Here is a 22,325-nt window from a genome sequence, read left to right as displayed (position 1 = left end):
TGAAGGGACTTAGCAGCAGCAGCAGCAGCCAAAATACAGAGTACATTTTCTTGTATAACCCTGTCACATTTTTCAATGGTAAAATCACAAAATACGATACTGAGAGCTCGTGTTTAATGAGCGTCATGCACCAACAAGCCTGTCGTGCAGGACTGCTGTTTCCTAATTTTGTCAATGGAGAAAATAAGATGGTAGGAAATCTTATTAAACTGACTTTTAAAAACATCTCCTCAAATATTTCGTCAAATGCTAAGTGAAGTCAATTCTCTTTGGGAAGAGCTTTCGATGGGAATTGGGTGGAACATTAAATTAGGAGACAATCTCCCTAGGAGAGAGAGAGCAGGTCATCAATAAATATTCACCCAACTTAGTGACATGAAGTCTCACCACAGCAGTTTGATTCCTGGTGAGACTGAAATACAAAATACGTGCAGAGAGATACATTCCCCAAACCCTTTTATATGTTTGAGTTCCTACTACCTGCCAATGTCTCCTTTTAAGTATTTTCACCAATTTTTGGTAAAAAATCCTTATCTGATTGGCCAGTAGCCCTTCGTGGTCATTAAGTTTAGTTTTTAGACGGTGATTACTGTATATGGGTTCTAAAATCCACTTTGTGGATTAACTCCATTAATTCTCACAACAACCCTCACAGGTGGGTACTATTATTCTCCCCATTTTGTAGATGAGAAAAATGAGGTCAGAGAAGAGGATGAACTTGCCCAAGGTCAGCCAGCCAGTGAGTGCCGGCGTCTAGATTTGGATTCAAGCCGACTGGCTCCAGAGTGTGCTCTCCCAACCTCAGGGGCTTCACGTGCCCTTCGCACCCAGGGGCGCCCACTGCTCCTCAGGTGGCCCTGCAGCCACGAGGCAGCATCTGGCTCCCACGGCCCCCTCAGTCTGTAACCTCATGCTCCGTCACCCAGCATGGCTCCCGGCCGGCCCCACACGAGAGCCACGCACATTCGGGAGGGCCAGCTCACACACCCAGACTCAGACATACCAGGGCCCTGCCATTCGCCAGTCTTCCGTACTCCTCATAGCAGGGAAGCCTTTTTGGAAAAAGTCCTCTGGGTCGGAAAACTCAGAGCCAAGGACATGAATGACGTGGGATCGGAGAACGCAGTCCGGTTGGTGGACTGGAAGGCGCGGAGGGCGGGGGCGGGAGACCCAGCTAGTGGTCCGAGCCCGTCCTTCCGTGTCCGGCCCGCCTCTCCTGCACACGCTCCCCGCCTTCCCCTGCCCGGCTGTGCGCTCAGGAGGCTGATCCCAGGGCACCGCATCAGCCTGCTCCCTGGCCAGCTGGCTTCGTAGCAGACCCAGCCATGAGAGGCGCTGACGGGAGAACGAAGGGCGGGAGGAGAGCGGGAACAGCGGCTCTTCCCCTCTCTCTTCCTCCCCGCTCCTTCACACCGCAGTCCCTCCAGGCCTGTGGCTCATCAGCCTCGGCTCAGCCTCCCTTCCCCTGCCCCTTCCGAGCCTGGAAGGATGGGGACAGCTTCCCGCCGCTGCTGGTCTCTGGGTGCCTTCAGCCCTCACTTGTTCCTTTGACCCCATTCATCCCTCGACAAGCAGTTCCTTCATTAAAGTCTTTTCCTTGCACCTTCTGGGTGAACTTGGTTTCGTGCTGGAACTCTGATTCAGATACTAAAGTGATGCATGTGGGCTGAGCAAAGGGGGAGTCAAAAGACCTAGCGAGGGGCCGACTGCGGTGAGTTGGCTCGGCCGCTGGCCCTGAATCGAAGTGTCAGCTTCAGATACCCTCCAGACGTGGTGCTGGCTGGGCCCCACACAGGCTTTATTTACCATCTACCCATTTTGGTAGCCTGGTAAATCCCTCCTCCTATTTGAGAGTGATGTTTCCAAGCCTCTAAAGGTCCTCCCTGTGGCTGCCCAGGCTGCTGTTTATTCTAGGAAAGGGGTGGAGAACGCCTCAAAACTGCGTTTTGCTTCTGCCATGGCCCCAAACATTGCAATAGGTCCTTTCTAGTGTAGGAGTTAGATGCCCCAATGCCTCAGCTCTGACCCTGGTTCTTCCTCTTGCTAGCCATGTAGCCTTGAATAAATAGGTAATACCTCGAGGCCTCAGTTGTTCTCATCTGTAAAACGGGGGTAATAATGGAGTTAGAGCAAGAACTGAGTGACCTACTACATATAAGGCTTAGACCAGTGCCTGACAGCAGCGAATACTCAAAACATGTTAGTATCTCCACCCTTATGTGGCCGCAGGACCTTAACAGCTTGCTTCACCTTTCTGTGCTTCCCTCATTTCTCCATATACTGGGAAAACAACAGTGACCTCCTGGGTCAGTGATCTCCTGTGTGGAGATAAGGAAGAAAACGCCAATGAAAGCGTCTAGAAACTGTAGCGTATCATATGAACGCAAGGTCTTTTAAAAAATACATAATGATAATTATCACAACTTAAAAAATTGCAGAAGGCCCTAAGTAATGTTTCAAAAAGCTTTTGTACCAATATTCACAATGATAACAGAGGAGGAAATTTAATAATAAGGCCCATGAGAAAGTCTTAGATAAAAAACCATTTTTTCAAAAAAGATCAAGAGAAGTTCTGAGAAGTGGATTCTGTTTACTTGTGAGGCTAGCAACTTAAAAGTTGCTGCTGAAAAGTAATTTCTATCATTTTGTCTTATCCAAATTAACTGACCATTAAACCAGCCATGAGCAGTGACTAAAGGACACTGAAGCGGGTGCATCGAAATGAGTAAGTCACCTCTGAAAACTGTCAGGCCCCCCTCCTCCAGGCATCCAGAGAAGGCCAGTGCCCTCTTCAGGGTAGCACATGTCCCTGCCCACTCCTGCCCACGCCTGCCCACACCCAGGAGGGCGGACAGCCACAGTCCAGAGTCCACGGCCATGACTCTGGAAGACTAGACTCAAACTAGAATGCTTTTGTTTTCCTGCCATTCATTCCTTCCCTTCCCTTCATAATAATAAAGGCATGGACTTTGTGGTGAGGGTGTTAACCTCATGAAACTCAAAGAATGGGCTGTGGGCCAGCAGGATCAGCGTTACCTGCAGCCGGTTAGAAATGCAGAACCTTGGGTCCACCCCAGACACACTGAAGCAGAATCTGTATTTTGGCATACTCCTAGGTGATTCATATGCCCCTTAAAATTTGAGAAGCACTGTTTTCATCTTTCTGAACCTCACATTGGGTTGGCCAAAAAGTTCGTCTGGGTTTTCCCAGTAACATCTTATGGAAAATCCATATGAACTTTTTGGCCAATCCTTGCCTATCCCGCAAGGTTATTGTGAGGATTAAAAGTGAAAAAGTGAAGTCACTCAGTCGCGTCTGATTCTTTCAGACCCCATGGACTGTAGCCTACCACGCTCTTCCATCCGTGGGATTTTCCAGGCAAGAGTACTGGAGTGGATTGCCATTTCCTTCTCCAGGGGATCTTCCCGACCCAGGGATCGAACCCGGGTCTCCCACATTGTAGAGAGATGTTTTACCGTCTGAGCCAATGTATTCAAAGTGCTTGGCAAGTAGTAGGTGCTAACTATGTTACCATCATCTTCCTTCACCTAGCGCCTGGCCCTGCCGTGCCTCTGTGCCTACTCCCTCTCCTTGGCCCAGGCTTCTGAACACTGACCTTAACTTGCTCCCTTAGACACTGGCACTTGGCTGGTGCCCCAAACTGACCTCAGCTCTTTCCTCAGAGTCCCTGGCAGGCTCACTGGGGGCTATTGCTATACTTCTCTTACTCCCCACTGACCCAGACTGTCCGCAAGTCCCACCTCTCTTGGCCTGTCCTTGCTTGTGGACACCGCTCTACAGCAGCATTTATTTTTAGTCATGTTGCCATTTGCTCAAAATGGCCTTGGAACTGCTCCTTGGTATTTGCCTTCACAGTGCTGGGCCCAGCATAAGCACTTAACTAAATCTGCATTAGGAGAGTGAAGGAAGAACAGGGCTTTGCTTCACGCTAAGCCACAGTATCAGGGTTTGTATCTTTGGGTGGATTTGGTCTCTTTGCTTTTCCTTTTTCTCACTTTTCTTAATCATCCAAAAGTGTGATGCACAAGGCTGAGATTGCATGTCGACCCAGGAAGAAAGGGCCAACGAGAATGCCCGAACTATTAGGATTCTAGACCCTGAGCCTCTTTGCATGGGAGCCCCTGTGGCTTCTCAGGGTCCAGCCCTGCTCACTGGGATTCCACACTGATCCTTGAGGCCAAAATACCAGATGGTGATAAAGTGCTCTGGTCCTGGCCTGGGCTTCTCTACCTAGGCCTTCACAGGCTGATGGTGTCCTGTCCAACCGTCTCCACCAGGCAGTGCTTCCTGCCTACTGCAAGTCCTATGGATAAAAGCGCCTGCCTGCGGCCTTCTCTGGATGCCCTCTTTGGACAATCGCTGTTGCATGAGCGGTCCCACCCAGACAATTTTGAGATGCATCACCCCCCATTCTCACCCCAAGCAGCCAATGACTGATGGATGCAGGGGCATACGGCCCCCTAGTTTCAAGGCAGAACAACTCTGTAGTGCACCTTACATTGTAGAGTGCCCATGGGTCAGGCCAAGGCTCGAAGTTACCTGAGATCACGTCCTGCTTCCCTTACTCCCTTACGGGCTTCTTTCCAGGGAATCCCTCAATAAACTATATGCATCTAAACTGTTTCAGGTTCTGCTTCCAGGAAACTTGGCCGAAGACAATGTTCTTGGGAAGCCCAATATATATAACAAATAGAAGAATTGTTTCATTTGTATCTGGGTGGAGGGCAAGGAATGGTTACTGGCTGGTTCTCCTGAATTTATGGTGACCTGCGATGAAACTCTCCAGAGAACAGTCTAAAAATCATACAACAAATTGAAAGTGAAAGTCGTTCAGTCGTGTCCAACTTTTTGTGACCCCCCATGAACTATACCGTCCATGGAATTCTCCAGGCCAGAATACTGGAATGGGTAGCCTTTTCCTTCTCCAGGGGATCTTCCCAACCGAGGGATCGAACCCAGGTCTCCTGCATTGCAGGCAGATTCTCTACTGTCTGAGCCACCAGGGAAGCCCAATAATACTGGAGTGGGTAGCCTATCCCTTCTCCAGGGGATCTTCCCAACCCAGGAATCGAACAGGGGTCTCCTGCATTGCAGGCAGATTCTTTACCAACTGAGCTATCAGGGAAGCCCACAACAAATTGAGGAGAGAACACAAGATTACTGGTTCAGATACACTCCTCAGGGAAGATTTATGTCATATTTTAGATTCCACATATAAGTGATATCATATGGTATTTGTCTTTGACGTCTCATTCAGTATGATAATCTCTAGGCCCATACACGTTCTTGCAAATGGCATTACTTCATTTTTTATGGCTAAATGATATATATATATATATATATATATACACACACACACCACATCTTATTTACTCATTCATCTGTCAGTGAACATTCAGGTTGTTTCCACGTTATGGCTGTTGCAAATCGTGCCCCTATTGGCAGATCGGGGGGCATGAAACCTTTTAAATTATAGTTTTCTGAAAATATATGCCCAGAAATGAGACCGGTGGATCATATGGCAACTCCATTTTTAGTGTTTTGAGGAACCTTCAAACTGTTTTTCATAATGGCTGCACCAATTTACATTCCCATCAACAGTGTAGGAAGGTTCCATTTTCTCTATACTTTCTCCAGCATTTGTTATTTGTAGACTTGTTAATGATGGCCATACTGACCAGTGTGAGGTAGGAGCTCACTGTAGTTTTGATTTGCATTTCTCTCATAATTAGCAATGTTGAATATCTTTTCATGTGCCTATTGGCCATCTGTATGCCTTCTTTGGAGAAATATCTATCTAGGTATTCTGCCCATTTTTTGATTGGCTTGTTTTTTTGTTATTGGTTGTATGAGCTGTTTGAATACTTTGTAAATTCAGCCCTTGTCAGTTGCATCATTTGCAAATATCTTCTCCCATTCTGTAAGCTGTCCTTTTTCTTTGTTATGGTTTCCTTTGCTGTAGAAAAGCATGTAACTGTGATTAGGTCCCATTTGTTTATTTTTGCTTTTATTTCTATCACCTTGGGAGACTGGCCTAAGAAGACATTCTTGTTGCTATTCAGTTGCTAAGTCATGTCTGACTCTGCAACTCCATGGACTACAGCACACCAGGCTTCTCTGCTCTTCACTGTCTCCCTGGGCTTGTTCAAACTCATGCCTGTTGAGTCAGTGATGCCATCCAACCATTGCATCTTCTGTCGTCCCCTTCTCCTCTTGTTCTCAGTCTTTCCCAGCATCAGCGTCTTTTCCAGTGAATCAGCTCTTCTCATCAGGTGGCCAAAGTATTGGAGCTTCAGCTTCAGCATCAGTCCTTTCAATGAATGTTCAGGGTTGATTTCCTTTAGGATCAACTGGTTTGATCTCCTTGCAGTCAAGGAACTCTCAAGAGTCTTCTCCAACACAGCAGTTTGAAAGCATCAATTCTTTGGCACTCAGACTTCATTACGGTCCAACTCTCACATCCATGCATGACTACTGGAAAAGCCATAGCTTTGACTATACTGGCCTTTGTTGGCAAACTGATGTCTCTGCTTTTTAATATGCTGTCCAGATTTGTCATAGCTTTTCTTCCAAGGAGCAAGCATCTTTTAATTTTGTGGCTACAGTCACCATCCCCATTGATTTTGGAGCCCAAGAATATGAAATCTGACAGTTTCCACTTTCCCCCATCTATTTGCTGTGAAGTGATAGGACCAGAGGCCATGATCTTTTTTTGAATGTTGAGTTTTAAGCCAGCTTTTTTTCACTCTCCTCTTTTACCTTCATTAAGAGGCTCTTTATCTCTTCTTCACTTTCTGCCATTAAAGTGGTATCATCTGTATATCTGAGGTTGTTGATATTTCTCCTGGCAATCTGATCACAGCTTGTGAGTCATCCAACCCAGCATTTCATATGATGTACTCTGCATATAAGTTAAGTAAGCAGAATGACAATATATAGCCTTGATGTACTCCCTTCCCAAGTTTGAACCAGTCTGTTGTTCCATGTCTGGCTCTAACTGTGGCCTCTTGTCCTGCATACAAGTTTCTTAGGAGACAGGTAATGTGGTCTGGTATTCCCATCTCTTTAAGAACAGTCTACAGTTTGTTGTGAACTCCTGGGTGGCGGATCAGCTCCAGGGTGGCCAGCAGCAGCAGTGAGGCCAGGGTGCCCTCCACTCCCGGGTGCCTCCAATACTGGCTTCAGCCTTCCTCAGACCCCGTTCCCAGCCACTCAGGCAGGGCCTTTGCCTCGACCCCCAGCCACAGGTCAGCCAACATCTGATGGCCAGTGATGGTTTACATGCTCAAAGAGGATCGGCAGTGGGACAACCAGGGCTCCAGGCATGTTATCCAGCTACACTGAGTGGCTGGAGGGCATGTCTCTGCTAGTTAGGGCCTGATGAAACATGTCCCCCTGGACAAAGAATGGCAAATCCCTTCAGTATTCTTGCTTTGAAAGCCCCATGAGCAGTAAGAAAGGCAAAAAATATGACACTGAAAGATGAACCCCCCTAGACAGGTAGGTGTCCAGTATACAACTGGGGAAGAGTGGAGAAATAGCTACAGGAAGAAGGAAGAGGATGAGCCATAGTGGAAATGATGCCCAGTTCTGGTTGTATCTAGTGCTGGAAGTAAAGTTCAAGGTTATAAAGAACAATATTGTATAGGAACCTGGAATGCTAGGTCCATGAATCAAGGTAAATTGGATGCAGTCAAACAGGAAATGGCAAGAGTGAACATCGACATTTTATGAATCAGTGAACTAAAATGGACAGGAATGGGCAAATTTAATTCAAATGACCATTATATCTACTACTGTGAGCAAGAATCCCTTAGAAGGAATAGAGTAGCCTTCAGTCAACAAAAGAAAACATTGGTATAATCTGTATCAGAGAATGTTTTGCCTATGTTCTCCTCTAGGAGCTTTATGTTGTCATGTCTTATATTTAAGTCTTCAAGCCGTTTTGAGTTTCTTTTTGCGTATGGTGTGAGGGTGTGTTCTAACTTCATTGGTTTACATGTTGCTGTCCAACTTTCCCAACACCACTTGCTGAAGGGATTGTCTTTCCTCCATTGTCTATTCTTGCCTCCTTTGTTGAAGAATAATTGTTCATAGTTGTGTGGGTTTATTTCTGGGCTCGCTGTTTTGTTCCATTGATCTATATGTCTGTGTTTGTGCCAAGACCATACTGTTTCGATTATTGTAGCTTTGCAGTATTGTCTAAAGTCTGAGAGGGTTATGCCTTCTGCTTTGTTCTTTTTCCAAAAGATTGATTTGGCAGTTCTGGTCTTTTTAAATTGTTTTATAATATATAAACTTTAGGATTATTTCTCCTAATTCTATGAAAAATGTCATGGGTAATTTGATAGGGATCACATTAAATCTATTGACTGCTTTGGGTAGTTTGGTCATTTTAATGATATTAATTATTCCAATCCAAGAGCATGGGATATCTTTCCATTCCTTTGAATCATCTTCAATTTGCTTTAGTAATGTTTTGTAGTTCTCAGCATGTAAGTCTTTCACCTCCTTGGTGAGGTTTATTCCTAAGTATTTTATTTATTTATTTGTTGCTGCAATTTTAAAAGGGATTGTTTGTTTACATTCTCTTTCTGATATTTCATTGTTCGTGTAAAGAAATGCAACTCATTTCTGTGTGTTAATCTTATATCCTGCTACCTTGATGAATTTGCTTACCATTTCTAGTAGTTTTTGTGTGGCATCTTTAAAGTTTTATATTTATAGCATAACGCCATCTGCATCTAATGACAATTTTACCTCTTTTTTTTTTCCAATTTGGATACCTTTTATTTCCTTTTCTTGTGTGATTGCTGCCACTAGGTCTTCCAATACTATGTTGAATAGAAGTGGTGAGAGTGAGTATCCTTAGCTTGTTCCAGATTTTAGCACGAAGGCTTTCAGCTTTTCACCATTGGATATTATATTGGCTGTGGGTTTATCCCATATTATGCTGAGATATGGCCCCTCTATACTCACTTTGGTAAGAGATTTTTATCATGAAAGGATGCTGAATTTTACCAGATGCTTTCTCTGCATCTATTGAGATGGTCTTGTGGTTTTTGTCTTTTGTTAATGTGGTGTATCATATTGATTAATTTACATATGTTGAACCATCCTTATGATCCTGGAATGAATCCTACTTGATTGTGGTGTGTGATCTTTTTTATATGTTGTTAGATTCCATTTGCTAATACTTTGTTGAGAACTTTCAGATCTATATTCATCAAAGACATGGGCCTGTAATTTCCTTTTTGGTAGTGTCTTTGGTTTTGGTGTCAGAGTGATGGTGGCTACATAGTGTGACTTAAAAAAAAAAAAACCATAAGATACAAGTTTTAGAGAATTTGACTGGATTGATAAAAATTCAATCAGCTCAGTCACTCAGTTGTGTCTGACTCTTTGCAACACCATGGACAGCAGCATGCCCACTTCCCTGTCCCTCACTCTCTCCTGGAGCTTGCTCAAACTCATGTCTATTGAGTTGGTGATGCCATCCAACCACCTCATCCTCTGTTGTTCCCTTCTCCTCCTGCCTTCAATCTTTCCCAGCATCAGGGTATTTTCCAATGTGTTGGCTCTTCTCGTCAGGTGGCCAAAGTGTTGGAGCTTCAGCTTCAGCATCAGTATTTCCAATGAATAATCAGCATTTATTTCCTCTAGGATCTCTTGGGGGACTGTCAAGAGTCTCCTCCAACAACACAGTTTGAAAGCATCAATTCTTCAGTGCTCAGCCTTCTTTATAGTCCAATTATCACATCCATACATGACTACTAGAAAAGCCATAGCTTTCACTAATACACACCTTTGTTGGCAAAATAATGTCTCTGCTTTTTAATACACAAACCTTTTTAAAGCTCTGTAATAGCTTCTTATTTGTCTAGGTTTGCCTTAGCTTTTCTTCCAAGGAGCCAGTGTCTTTTAATTTCATGGCTGCAGTCACCATCTGCTGTGATTTTGGAGCCCCCCCCAAAATAAAGTCTCTCACTGTTTCCATTGTTTCCCCATCTATTTGCCATGAAGTGATGGGACCAGATGCCATGATCTTAGGTTTTTTAATGTTGAGTTTTAAACCAACTTTTTACTCTTTCACTTTCATCAAGAGGCTCTTTAGTTGTTCTTTGCTTTCTGTCATAAGGGTGGTGTCATCTGTATACCTGAGGTTATTGGTATTTCTCCTAGAAATCTTGATTCCTGCTAGTGTTTCATCCAGCCCAGCATTTTGCACGATGTATTCACATAAGTTAAATAAGCAGGGTGACAATACACAGCCTTGACGCACTCCTTTCCCAATTTTGAACCAGTCTGTTGTTCCATTTCTGGTTCTAACTGTTGCTTGTTGACCTGAATATAGGTTTCTCAGGAGGCAGATAAGGTGGTCTCGTATTCCCATCTCTTTAAGAATGTTCCACAATTTGTTGTGATCCACACAGTCTAAGGCTTTAGTATAGTCAACGAAGCAGAAGTAGATGTTTTTCTAAATCCAATAAAAGTTTGCTAAAATTTTATTGGATTTAGAACTCACATTTTATGTAAAGCTTGGAGACTTTGATGCTTAATAGCTCCAATTTATTATTTCTCTAAGGTTTTAAAGTGTCATTAAACTTTATTTCACCAATGGAAACAGTTAATAGAAAACATTAGGGTATGAAGCAAAAGTATGCTGTTCATCCAGCGTTATCAGAAGAAAAATCCATAAGTATTCATCAGAGAAACAAAAAGAATTTGAGAGCTGAAGAGCTTTCCAGAAATTAGCTAATCAGAGTTGGCAAATATTTAGCACAGATACTTCCGCTTCCCCAATCCGTACCCATGGCAGACATCGTCAATCAATCACTACATTCTTCTGCTGTGTCTGAATAGATCTTTAGAGTTCTTCTCAATTCTCAGAAACAACTCTTGATTTAGATAGTAGATTCTTCAGTTACAGGTAATGGAAACCAACTTGAGCCACCCTGGAGCCAAATAGGGAGAAATTTCGTACAAACATACAAAGATATCTCCCCAAACTCAACTGCAAGAATGCAGCTGGGCCTGAGCGACCAGGAACTTGAAAGTCCTCGATCTCTGGGTTTTTGCGTGCTTCCCTCACTATTTTCTGTCTGCAGTCAGGCTTTCTCTGCATTTCTAGCTGCTTGAGATCATGTGGTCACTCAGACTCAAGGTACTCATGTTTAGAGACTATATCTGAATCTTAGCACCAAATTCCCAATAGAGGGGGTCCGAGGGACCGCACTTGGATCAGGGGGACCACTGCCGGCCCGGTCAGCCATAGTCTAAAAGAAGTGACAGCTTTCCAAGCATCTATGCTGTGCCCAGTCGTGTGGACCAGGAAGCAGTTCTCAGAGAGAGCAAGGATGGCTCACAACCTGGGCAGATAGCCTGGGACATTTTCCATCATCATTATCCACCAACACGCAGGGGCACAAGATATGAAACATATTTTACCTTCAGGATCTAAAGCAGGGCAGACCCATAGAATTTGCAGTGCGGTGGAAATGTTCTATATCTGCACTCTCCAATATCATGGCCATCCAACTCATGTAATAGGATAGAAAATTAAAAAGAGAGGAGTCCTAACTTTTCTTTCCAGTTGTGCCATTAACTAGCTATGTGGTCTGGGAGCTCGGTTTTCATACCTTTAAACTAGAAAGTCCCTTGGACTGCAAGGAGATCAAACCAGTCCATCCTAAAGGAAATCAGTTCTGAATATTCATTGGAAGGACTGATGCTGAAGCTGAAACTTCAATGCTTTGGCCACCTGATGCAAAAAAAACTGACTCATTTAAAAAGACCCTGATGCTGGGAAAGATTGAAGGCAGGAGGAGAAGGGGCGACAGAGGATGAGATGGTTGGATGGCATCACCGACTTAATGGACGTGAGTTTGAGCAAGCTCCAGGAGATAGTGAGGGATAGGGAAGCCTGGCGTGCTGCAGTGCATTGGGTTGCAAAGAGTCAGACACGACTGAGCTACTGAGCTGAACTGAACTGAAACTGGTAAGGCCTAGATTTACACTGTCTAGTATGGTGCACTTTAATATGTCCGGGGTACTCAATTTTTCTTTAATGTTTTATTTATTTGGTTGCACTGGGTCTTAGCTGTAACCTGTGGAATCTTTAGTTGTGGCACGTGGGATCTTTCAGTTCCAGCATGCAAACTCTTAATTGTGGCATACGAACTCAGTTGTGGCATGCGGGATCTAGCTTCTTGACTAGGGATCGCGCCTGGGCCCCCTGCATTGGGAGCAAAGAGTCTTCACCACTGGACCACCAGGGAAGTCCCAAGGGGAACTGAATTTTAAATCTTATTTATTTTTAATTAACTTAAATTTAAATAATTGTATGTAGCACTATACTAGACAGTGTAAATCTAGGCCTTTCCAGTTTAAAGATATGAAAACCGGGCTCCCAGACCACATAGCTAGTTAATAACACAACTAGAAATAAAAGCTGGGACTCTTCTTTTTAATTTTCTATCCTATTAGTTGGAATTGGGAAACCTAGATTAGTGGTCTTACCAGATAATTCAAATTTGTCATTTTAAACATCTAGACCTAACCATTCTTTGATGTAAGGCTTTCTGAAATGTATTAAGCACTTTCCTGCCTTGGGAGGAAAAAAAAAGCCATGTGGCCGTAATTGTGGACCTTTCTGAATGACACAAAGCTGTAATTGTGATGCGCATGTGTCACGCTGGGTAATATAATGGGGCCCTGAGAACAGGGCCCAGTGAGGCTGCCAGGGCTGGCGTCTTCCCCACATGGCACACCTCTGCCACCGGGAGTGAGTGGCAGCTTCTTCCCTCCTTGTCACATCCTGATGTGACAGCTTCTGACAGCATCCCACCTCCCTTCACTAACTCGGCAATGAACCAAGTGTAGGCACTTAATCCATCAGTGGGTTTAATTTCACCCACAATTCTAAACCATGAGGCCTGGGGGAGCTTCACAACTGAGTCAGGTACACAGAGTTTTGTACAAAATTTTCCACAAACACCCTTTTTTTTTTTTTCCTTAAGAGTCTATGACAGTGCAAGTCTCATAAAAGCTGATTGTGGGATAAATGGTATGATGTTTTATTTTACTTTAATTGTGCATCAATAACGTCAAATGTTGTCATGGCTAGGGTCCCAAGGCGGAATAAGGCTGTGCACAAAATAGTTTGAGAAATGAGCCTGAAATTTGGTATGGGTTATTTTAGATCCCTTTCCTGAGCTGTTTCTCCATTGTGTATGGTTAAGTCATGGGATAGGAACAGCTTCCTGAGTCTTTTGAAGATGTTCAAAAAGCCAAAGTAAATGTTAAGAACGCTAAAAGAAATAACAGTACATTCATCTCAGTATTCTGTATTTATACAAAGGCCAGATTGGCAGTCATTGTATCTATTCAAAACATACCTGAGTGTTTGGAAGCCAGAAAGGGCTCAAAACAAGGAGAATAATTGTCATAAAGCCTGTGCACTGGAGTCCCTGGCCGGCACCCAGAGGAAACGAGCCACTCTGACGGCCTTCAGCCTGGGGTCCATGCTCCACTCCTGGGCCCCAGCATGAGACCACGTGAAAAGGGTGATTGTAGGGAAATCTGGGTTCTGCTTCCCGGACCCCCAAAAGTCAGTGAATGACTAGGCACTCTGTGATCTCTTCTCGGGAGAGGATAATCCCTTTGAGAAAAAGTCCCCTTACACAATTAAAAGTTCAGGTTTCTTGGCATCAAATGAGGGTAGCTTTCAGTTGTCTGGAAAAATTGTTCATAAAGGCACCACCAGCAGATAGGCATTCTGGATTTTTCCTTGGCCTTCCGGAACAGTTTGAGGTTTTGCTCATGAGAAGCGCTTATTTTGCCTATGCACTGCTTTAGAAAATAACTTCACCAACATGTTCATCGTTCCATTATTATTTATAGGCAAGTTTTGATTATCCACCAGGCAGGTTCCTGGCACGGTTTTCAGCTCTCTGTTTGTCATTCTCACCTCCCACTGACACACGCTTGCTGCAGCTTGTAGCAACTTAGAATTTCCCCTGAGTCACGGCTCAGCCAACCCCCACTCCGAAGAGGGCTACAAACCAAAACAACCCTGGTCTACCTTTCCCCAGCAAGAGAGTGAGGAGGTCCCCAGAGAGACCTGGGGTGGGGGGAGCTGTGATTAGGGACTGTAGCCGCCAGGCAGCAGGCAGAGTCCCAAGTGCAAAAGTGCCGACGGCCTGGAGGCTGGAGAGTGGGGCACTAACTTGGGCATTGTTTTGTTGTTTCAAGTATTCCGAATTCCTGAGACACGGGACACGCCCTCCCCACCTCAGATCCTAGAGATGTGCAAATTGCTAAGTCCCATCATGCGTCCTTCCTTCCTGTCTGCACCATCAGCCCCCAGGGGATGCAGCACTACAAGCGTATCACATTAAAGGACCTCTCGAGGATATCTGATTGCAAGCGCAAAGGATAAAACACTGGAAGCTGAGCTAAACTTAGAAAGGTTTTGGCTGAGGGGTGTCCTCTGGGTACCCCAGCCCCTGAGCCAGAGCAGCCTCCACGCCCTCCTGGACCCATGGTTCTCACTGGCCGGGTTCCGATGCCTTGGTCTCGGCTCTGGAGATTTCTGATTTCGGCTGGTCTGAGGTTCGAGTGTGAGCACTGGGATTTCCAAACATCGCCAAGTGAGGCTCATGTGCAGCTAGTTGGAGAGTCGCTGGCTTAGAGCCTCCTCGCTTGGCTGACTGTGTTTGCGAGCGAGGCTCTTCAATGGCACAGCTGTGGCTCCGCTGATTTAGAATAAACGTTTGGCTAGGAAGGGGAGGAGTACTCACACACAGAGGACAATTCAGGAGCCACGGCGCATCCGTAGGTCAACACTTCCTTCACTCATTCCCTCAGCAAACATTTACGGAAGGCTGCTGCGTGTGTACGAGCTCAGTCTTGTCAACTCTCTGTGACCCTGTGGACAGTAGCCCACCACGCTGCCCAGGCCGTGGAATTTTCCAGACCAGGCAAGAATACTGGAGCAGGCTGCTACTAGGATGCAAAAATTCATGATGACTTCACTGACCTCGAGGCCAAGCCAGCTCTCTGGAAGAAGCATTTGGACACACTCTGCAGGCCCCCCAGGGCCTCCATAGGAGCCCTGCTTCCCCTTCCTTGTTTGTGCCCAGTTAGTGACTCATAAGGCACCTATACTTGCACACAGTTTGACAGAACATACATTATCCTGCTGCCTAGAGTCTCCGGTTGCTATACAGAGTGCGGTTGCTTGAATTATGACAGTTATCTCTGCTAATAAAGTTCACTTTTTTCACTGCAGAGTTATAAATACATATGCAGCTTGCATACCCAAGGAGGCCCGTGGGAGGAAACGCTGAGGCCCTTCTAGAACAGAAACCACTCCCTAGCACCTGCACATATATAACTTTCCTGATTCCTCTACCAAAAAGGTCCGTTTTCCGGGCTTACTGATGGCAAGGATTTACTGTAAAGAGCCCTGGAAAGAAAATCAGCAGTCAGCATCATTGACACGTGCATTTTTTCCCCCTCGGGCCTCTAAAGTGACTCACAGACATCCACTTTCCTTCTCTCAGGGGAAAACTGGTCCCACAGTCTCTGAGGAAACTGGGATGGCATCAACTGGGATGTTAGAAAAACAGCCAAATGTTGATCAGGAAGGGGCATGGCCGATCTTGTAAATTTGAGCCGCACAAATAAGTTCATTAAATCAAGGATGTGCTCAGGGTGCTGGCAAGGCATATAGAGCAGCAGCAGACAAATAAATCTGGCTGGTGATCTGGAGAAGAAACGCTAGTGGAGAAATTTTCTAAGAGGAGCTTTAACTTTTTACTGAATGCAGTAATACTATAAATTATCAATCAGCTGGCTATAATTTTACCATTTAGCACAGGATTTGAGCAGCTTGCAAGAGAGTGTACCGCATGGGTAATAACAGGTAAGGCGGTGAATGTTACAGAGCACATTTCTTTAAAATATATAGCTAGCTACTTTGGTAATAAACATGCCTATTTGCAAAGAAAATTACGATTATGGTGCGAACAGCATGTAGCAGGCACGGCTGGTTGTCTCACCAACAGCTTTTTCCTCCCGGTTTCCTTTTTAGTCGAGCACTGGTTCGGGAGCGGGGATGGGTGTCTAGCCTCCCCCATGTGACACAGTGGAGAGTGACTTTTCCCGACTCCCGGGATCAAAGGGAAATCCTGCCTTCCTAAGCCAATCTCAGGGACGGCTCCCTCGTGCTGGGGCTGGTGCAGGGACGGGTGTGCTGGATGGTCCGCGGCCAGCGGCCGTCGTATTCTCTTCTAAGTCTGGGAAACAAGCTTCCCTGGGGTCACTGTCTCTGCCTGTTCCAGAGGATTGCTCACAAGAAGAATTCGGGTCAAAAGGATGGTGTCATTCCTCTAGGGCTGGCTGGAGCTATGCATGTGAGCAGGTGAGAGATTGTCAGCAGCTTCCTGGCACAGACTTGAGGAATCACACACTCAGGAGGTGTTTCAGGCTAAGATCGGTCAGGCTCAAACTCCCTGATCATCAAGGATAGTTCCTGAACTCTGCTTCCCAGGTCTCCCAGCAGTCATGTGTGCCCCTAACTCTGTATTAAGTCTTTTATATCCAGAATGCATAGTATGGCCTTAGTTGTCCACCTGAACCCTGACTGATACAACGGCCGTGTGGTCCAGTTCTGGCCAATAGGCTAGACGGCTTCTCCTTACTCCTGAGAAGGAGACACTGGAAGAGATATCCTCTCTCTGCCTCTGTGATGATGTGGCATTTGGATATGATGCCTGGGACAGCTGTCCTGACTTGCCACCAGCCTGAAACAGAGCCAACGTGCAAGTAGAAGGCAGAAATGCCCAGCAAGAGGAGCTGGAGCCCCGAGAACTCGCAGCCACTGGCCTTGTAATTAACTGGTGCAGACTCATTCTTAGGAAGCAAATGTAAAGATGGCTTGACAAGGACCGCCATGTTTTCTGGGGCTGAGACATTACACAGTGATTCACGCTTGCTCTCCATCTTTTCCTTTTCATATCCCCACCCTTTTGGCAAGGAATATCCAGATCACCTGTGTCTCAGATGCATCACACACCTTTGAAACAGCTAGGTGAGGTGTAGGTTTGCACTGGCAGATGTGTCTACAATATTACTGCATCTTTATCTTTTTTCGAACCCCAATTAGACTTTAAAACACACTTACACTGCCAAAGCATTAGTACAGTTCTATGATTTTGAATTTCTTCTTGTTTTATCAACATACAGGCAGTCCTCACATTGCATGGTAGTTCAGGAGCATAAAAATAACCATGCGAGCTGAAACAGAGCAAAGTAATCTTAGTAATCAATAGGACAAATGACAATTGTTTCATTAAAATTTTTGCTAAAATATTAAACCTTCTTACTTTCATTTGTAAATGTACAGGGATAGTTTAAAAACAGCAACACTGTGAATCAGTGACGTTAGAACATACCCTCACCCCATGCATGAAAACAAACTCAAGATGGCTTAAAGACTTAAATATAAGACATGACAACATAAAACTTCTAGAAGAGAACATAGGCAAAACATTCTCTGACATAAATCATACCAATGTTTTCCTAGGTCAGTCTCCCAAGGCAATAGGGGGGAAAAAAGGCAAAAATAAATAAATGGGACCTAATTAAAGTTAAAAGCTTTTGCATAGCAAAAGGAACCATAAACAAATTAAAGACAACTTATGGACTGGGAAAATACACTGCAAATGATGCAACTGACAAGGGCTGAATTCATAAAACGTACAAACAGCTCATAAAACCAACAACAAAACAACAAACACCACCATCAAAAACTGAGCAGAGTACCTAAATAGACATTGCTCCAGAGAAGACAGATGGCCAACAGGCACATGAAAAGATGCTCAACACTGCTAATTATTAGAGAGATGCAAATCAGAGCTACTGTGAGGTAGCACCGCACCTCGGTCAGACATTAAAATGTCCACAAATAACAAGCGCTGGAGAGGAGGTGGAGAAAAGGAAACCCTCTTATACTTTTGATGGGAATGGTGCAGCCATTATGCAAAACAGTATGGAGCTTCCTCAAAAAACTAAAAATAGAGTTGCCATATGATCCAGCAATCCCCCATGGAGGGCAGTGGGGGAAGGGAGGTGTGGACTGGGAGTGGGCCTATATCCAAACAAAACTACAATTCAAAAATACACATGCTAAAATAATAAAAAATTTTAAGACTAGGATAAAATAAAAACTTTAAATTTAATTTTGAAAATTTAAAAATAAATAAAAGACACATTACCTCTATGTTCATAGTAGCACTATTTACAACAGCCAAGACATTTCCTAAACGTCCATCTAGGTACAACACCTAAATGTCCATCAACAAATGAGTAGACACAATAGAACATTACTCAATCATAAAGAAGAGTGAAATAATGCCATTTGCAGCAACATGGATGGGCCTGGAGATTATCATACTAAGTGAAGTAAGTCAGAAAGAGAAGGACAAACGCCATATGATATCACTTATATGGAGAGTCTGAAATACAAGACAAATGACTATATCTTACAAAACAGATATGACTCACAGATATCGAGGGGAAGGGGGGTCGGGGAGGGATGGATTGGGAGTTTGGGATTACCAGATGCAACCTTATTGAGCTGGCCGAAACATTCATCTTATGTAACATCTTACGGAAAAACTTGAATGAACGTTTAGGCCAACCCAATATTTTATACAGAATGGACGAATAACAAGGTCCTACTGTATAACGCAAGGAAGTATTGAATATACTGTAATAAACCGTGATGGAAAGAACATAAGAAAGAGTATATATAAAACTGAATCACTTTGCTGTACCGCAGAAATGAACACATCGTAAATCAATTATACTTCAATACAATGATTTTTTTTTAATGGAAAAACTAATACTTATTTAAAAGATTGTTATTTAAAACAGAAAAGTTAAAGTTAGTTAGAAAGTTAAGTCGCTCAGTCGTGTCTGACTCTTTTCGACCCCGTGGACTGTAGCCCACCAGGCTCCTCCGTCCATGGGATTCTCCAGGCAAGAATACTGGAGTGGGTCACCATTTCCTTATTTAAAACAGAAACACTGATAAAATGTTTTATCTCTTTGTAAAAATTGTATCAAATAGTTTGAATAGTGCCCCCCTTCAGGGAATCTTTTCTGTGCTTTAGCAAATGTCACACCCTTTCTAACTTTAGATCGGCTTTCAATATTTCACCCTTTGCACTTTCAGTCAAATATCTTTGAGAGTTCCTTTAATGTGAAATTTTTACAGTGTACTTCTTCTGGGACATCACCTTTTGGCCACACCCTTTATTTATACTCATAAATTTGCCTTTTACCTGTGGACACTTTCTTTCTTTTTTTGGCTGCACCATGTGGAATGTGGGATTTTAGTTCCCCATCCAGGGATAGAATCCATGCCCCCTGCAATGGAAGCTCCAAGTCTTAACCACTGGACCACCAGGGAAGTCCAGCGTACACTTTCTTGAATAGCAGCAATGTCAACATTCTGAATATAGAAATATGTTAGGTATATTTCAGATATATTAGATACTACATTAGATAATATCAGAATAACCAGAATACAGTAATATCTGTTACAATCTTTGCTGTAAATTCCATTCCAAAACTCCCTGGCGGGTTCTAGACCAGACACAGTAGGACTTCCCTGGTGGTCAGTGGTTAAGACTGAGCTTCCAATGCAGAGGGCATGGGTTTGGTCCCTGGTCAGGGGACTAGGATCCCAAATGCTGTGGTCCAAAACGTAAAAGCAGTGGCTTCATGCAGCCCAGCGTTGAAGAGGACTGTGAGGCTACTGTCTAGGTTTGACAGAAAAGAGTGCTTCAGTTGATGGGCAAGGTCTGTCAGACTGCAGGGAAAAGAGTATCCACGCTCTGCACAGGCCATTCCTGGGTGAGAGCCAGCTCTTAGTTGCCAGCACATCAAAAGATGTGTGATCTCTCAGGGGTGGACTTGTGCCAACCAACCAAATTTATAAGACATTGATTTATTGACTTTAACTAGAAAGATAAGCGTGCCCCAGTTATGAAGTGGGACTCTGTGTGGCATAAAGAAGAAATTCAGTCTTTGGAGTCAGCTTGACCTAACTTTCTACCATGGCTGCACCTCTCACCAGCTGCATAGCTCCTCAGACCACTCAGTTGATAAGGACATTGACGCTCTGTTTGAGACTGAAAGGAAAAAAAAGTCCTGATTAATGATCGACGTCTGAAGCAGTCAAGGGGAGCAGCAGGGGTGGCTATTTTGCTATATATTGCGGTATGTTCTAGTTTTTACAAAGCGATGCATTCTCTTCCAATGGGAAGTCTATTTTCTAGAATTTAAAAACTGCTTTTGAGTATGGATATAAAAGATGTTTGCTGCAGGATTTCTACGGCTGGTATCATCAAGCTATTTTCATGATACCAGCACAAATGACACATGAATAAGAAACGATCACTTGTGGTTCTGGACACCCACACTCCTGCTGGAGAAAAAGTAGTCAAATTTTGTATCCTGCCCATCCTCCGTTTCATATACACCTTACGTACCACCTGTACTAAGAGGAATATTATACAAGCCACGAAGGAGAGCTACACAGACTATTTAACATTTCCTAGTAGTCATGTGAAAAAAGTGAAATGTTTCTACATGTTTTCACAAAAATTTTACCATACAATTTTATTACTTATTATCCTCTGTCCTACATACTCTCCCTCTCAGAGAATAATCTTCTTATCTGGCATTTGGCCTCAGGACTGCTATTGCAGAGGAGGAGACTGGCAGTCTGGTCCCCTCGCGTCTCTGACCTCCCTGGTGTGCAGCTGCTTCTGGGTGGCTGACAGCGGCTGCCCAGCCCAGCACTCGGGGCTCTCTGTGTGGAACTCTGGGGACTCTACAAGCACTGCTTGACAGGCTCTCAGCCACGCTAAATTATTTTTCTATCTTGGATTCACTCAAGATTTCCCCTGTAATCATGAATTTTTAAAAACTTGAACAAAAGGACAGGTTTCTTTCTTACCTTCTTCAAGCTGCATTTATGGAAGTGACTCTATGGTTCTCAGATTCAGCAGGTCTGGGATGGGGCTCAAAGTTCCCAAGGGATGGCAATGCTGCTGGTCCAGGGACCACACTTTGAGGATGACTCATACATACTGGGTTGACCAAAAAGTTCATTTGGATCCTGAACAGATCTTTTGGCCAACCAACGTCATTCGTTTAATTGGAGGAAGGAGAGGAGGACACTTTGGTATTTGAAAGTAAAAGAATTTTGTAAAGTGGAAAGCTTCAGGTTACATCTTGCCTCCAAAAGAAGCTAATTCCAATTCTTAGTTATTCTTCTCCAGTGAAGCAAAGTGAAAGTTGCTCAGTCGTGTCCGACTCTTTGAGACCCCATGGACTATACGGTCCATGGAATTCTCCAGGCCAGAATACTGGAGTGGGTAGCCTTTCCCTTCTCCAGGGGAATCTTCCCAACCCAGGGATGGAACCCAGGTTTCCTTCATTGCAGGCAGATTCTTTACCAGTGGAGCCACAAGGGAAGCCCATTCTCCAGAACCATGCCCCAGACACCGCCTCTTCTGAAACTTCTCCCCACTCCTACTAGAGCACCCAGGCTCTTCCTCTGTGCTTGCGCAGACCGTCACAGCCCTCTCCTGTCCCACGGTGCAGTAAGCAGTGGGCTCACGTGCTGACAGCCTTTTGCATGGCTGCACCCTGTCCCCAACACCAGAACCTCTCACACAGTCCCTCGACCAAGGAGTGCTGAATGACCGGGTGAATGAAAGGCATGTGTTTGGAAGAGAAGAAGGGGACTATTTACATGTTATTTAAACCTTCTCCTAAGTGTAAGAAATAACACGACACAGGAAATTCTCTTTTTAATTACATTAAAATTGTTTACTGTAGTTGATTTAAAATGTCATGCCAGTTTCAGGTGTACCGCAAAGTTATTCATACATGTGAATATGTGCATACATTTTTTTCAGATTCTTTTCCCTTATACGTTATTACAAGACATTGAGTATAGTTCCCTGTCCTATATAGTAGGTCCCTGTTGCACAGGAAATTCTTAAAAAAAAACAAACACACCTGGACCGCCTGAGAACTCACTGTAACTTTAAAATTACTGACATGGTGTCAATCACCCACAGTTCCAAATACCCATCATGGGTCACAGACATGATTTCCATTTGACGTAGATGCGGTGACTTGGGGATGATGGGCGTAAGCTGTGCTATTATGAGGAGAACGGATTCAGCACTCTTAAAACACCGGGGCTCAGGGGCCC

This window comes from Capra hircus, chromosome 1 (genome assembly GCF_001704415.2).
Source record: "Capra hircus breed San Clemente chromosome 1, ASM170441v1, whole genome shotgun sequence".
NCBI classification, from domain to species: domain Eukaryota; kingdom Metazoa; phylum Chordata; class Mammalia; order Artiodactyla; family Bovidae; genus Capra; species Capra hircus.
Note: the sequence above shows the minus strand (reverse complement) of the source record.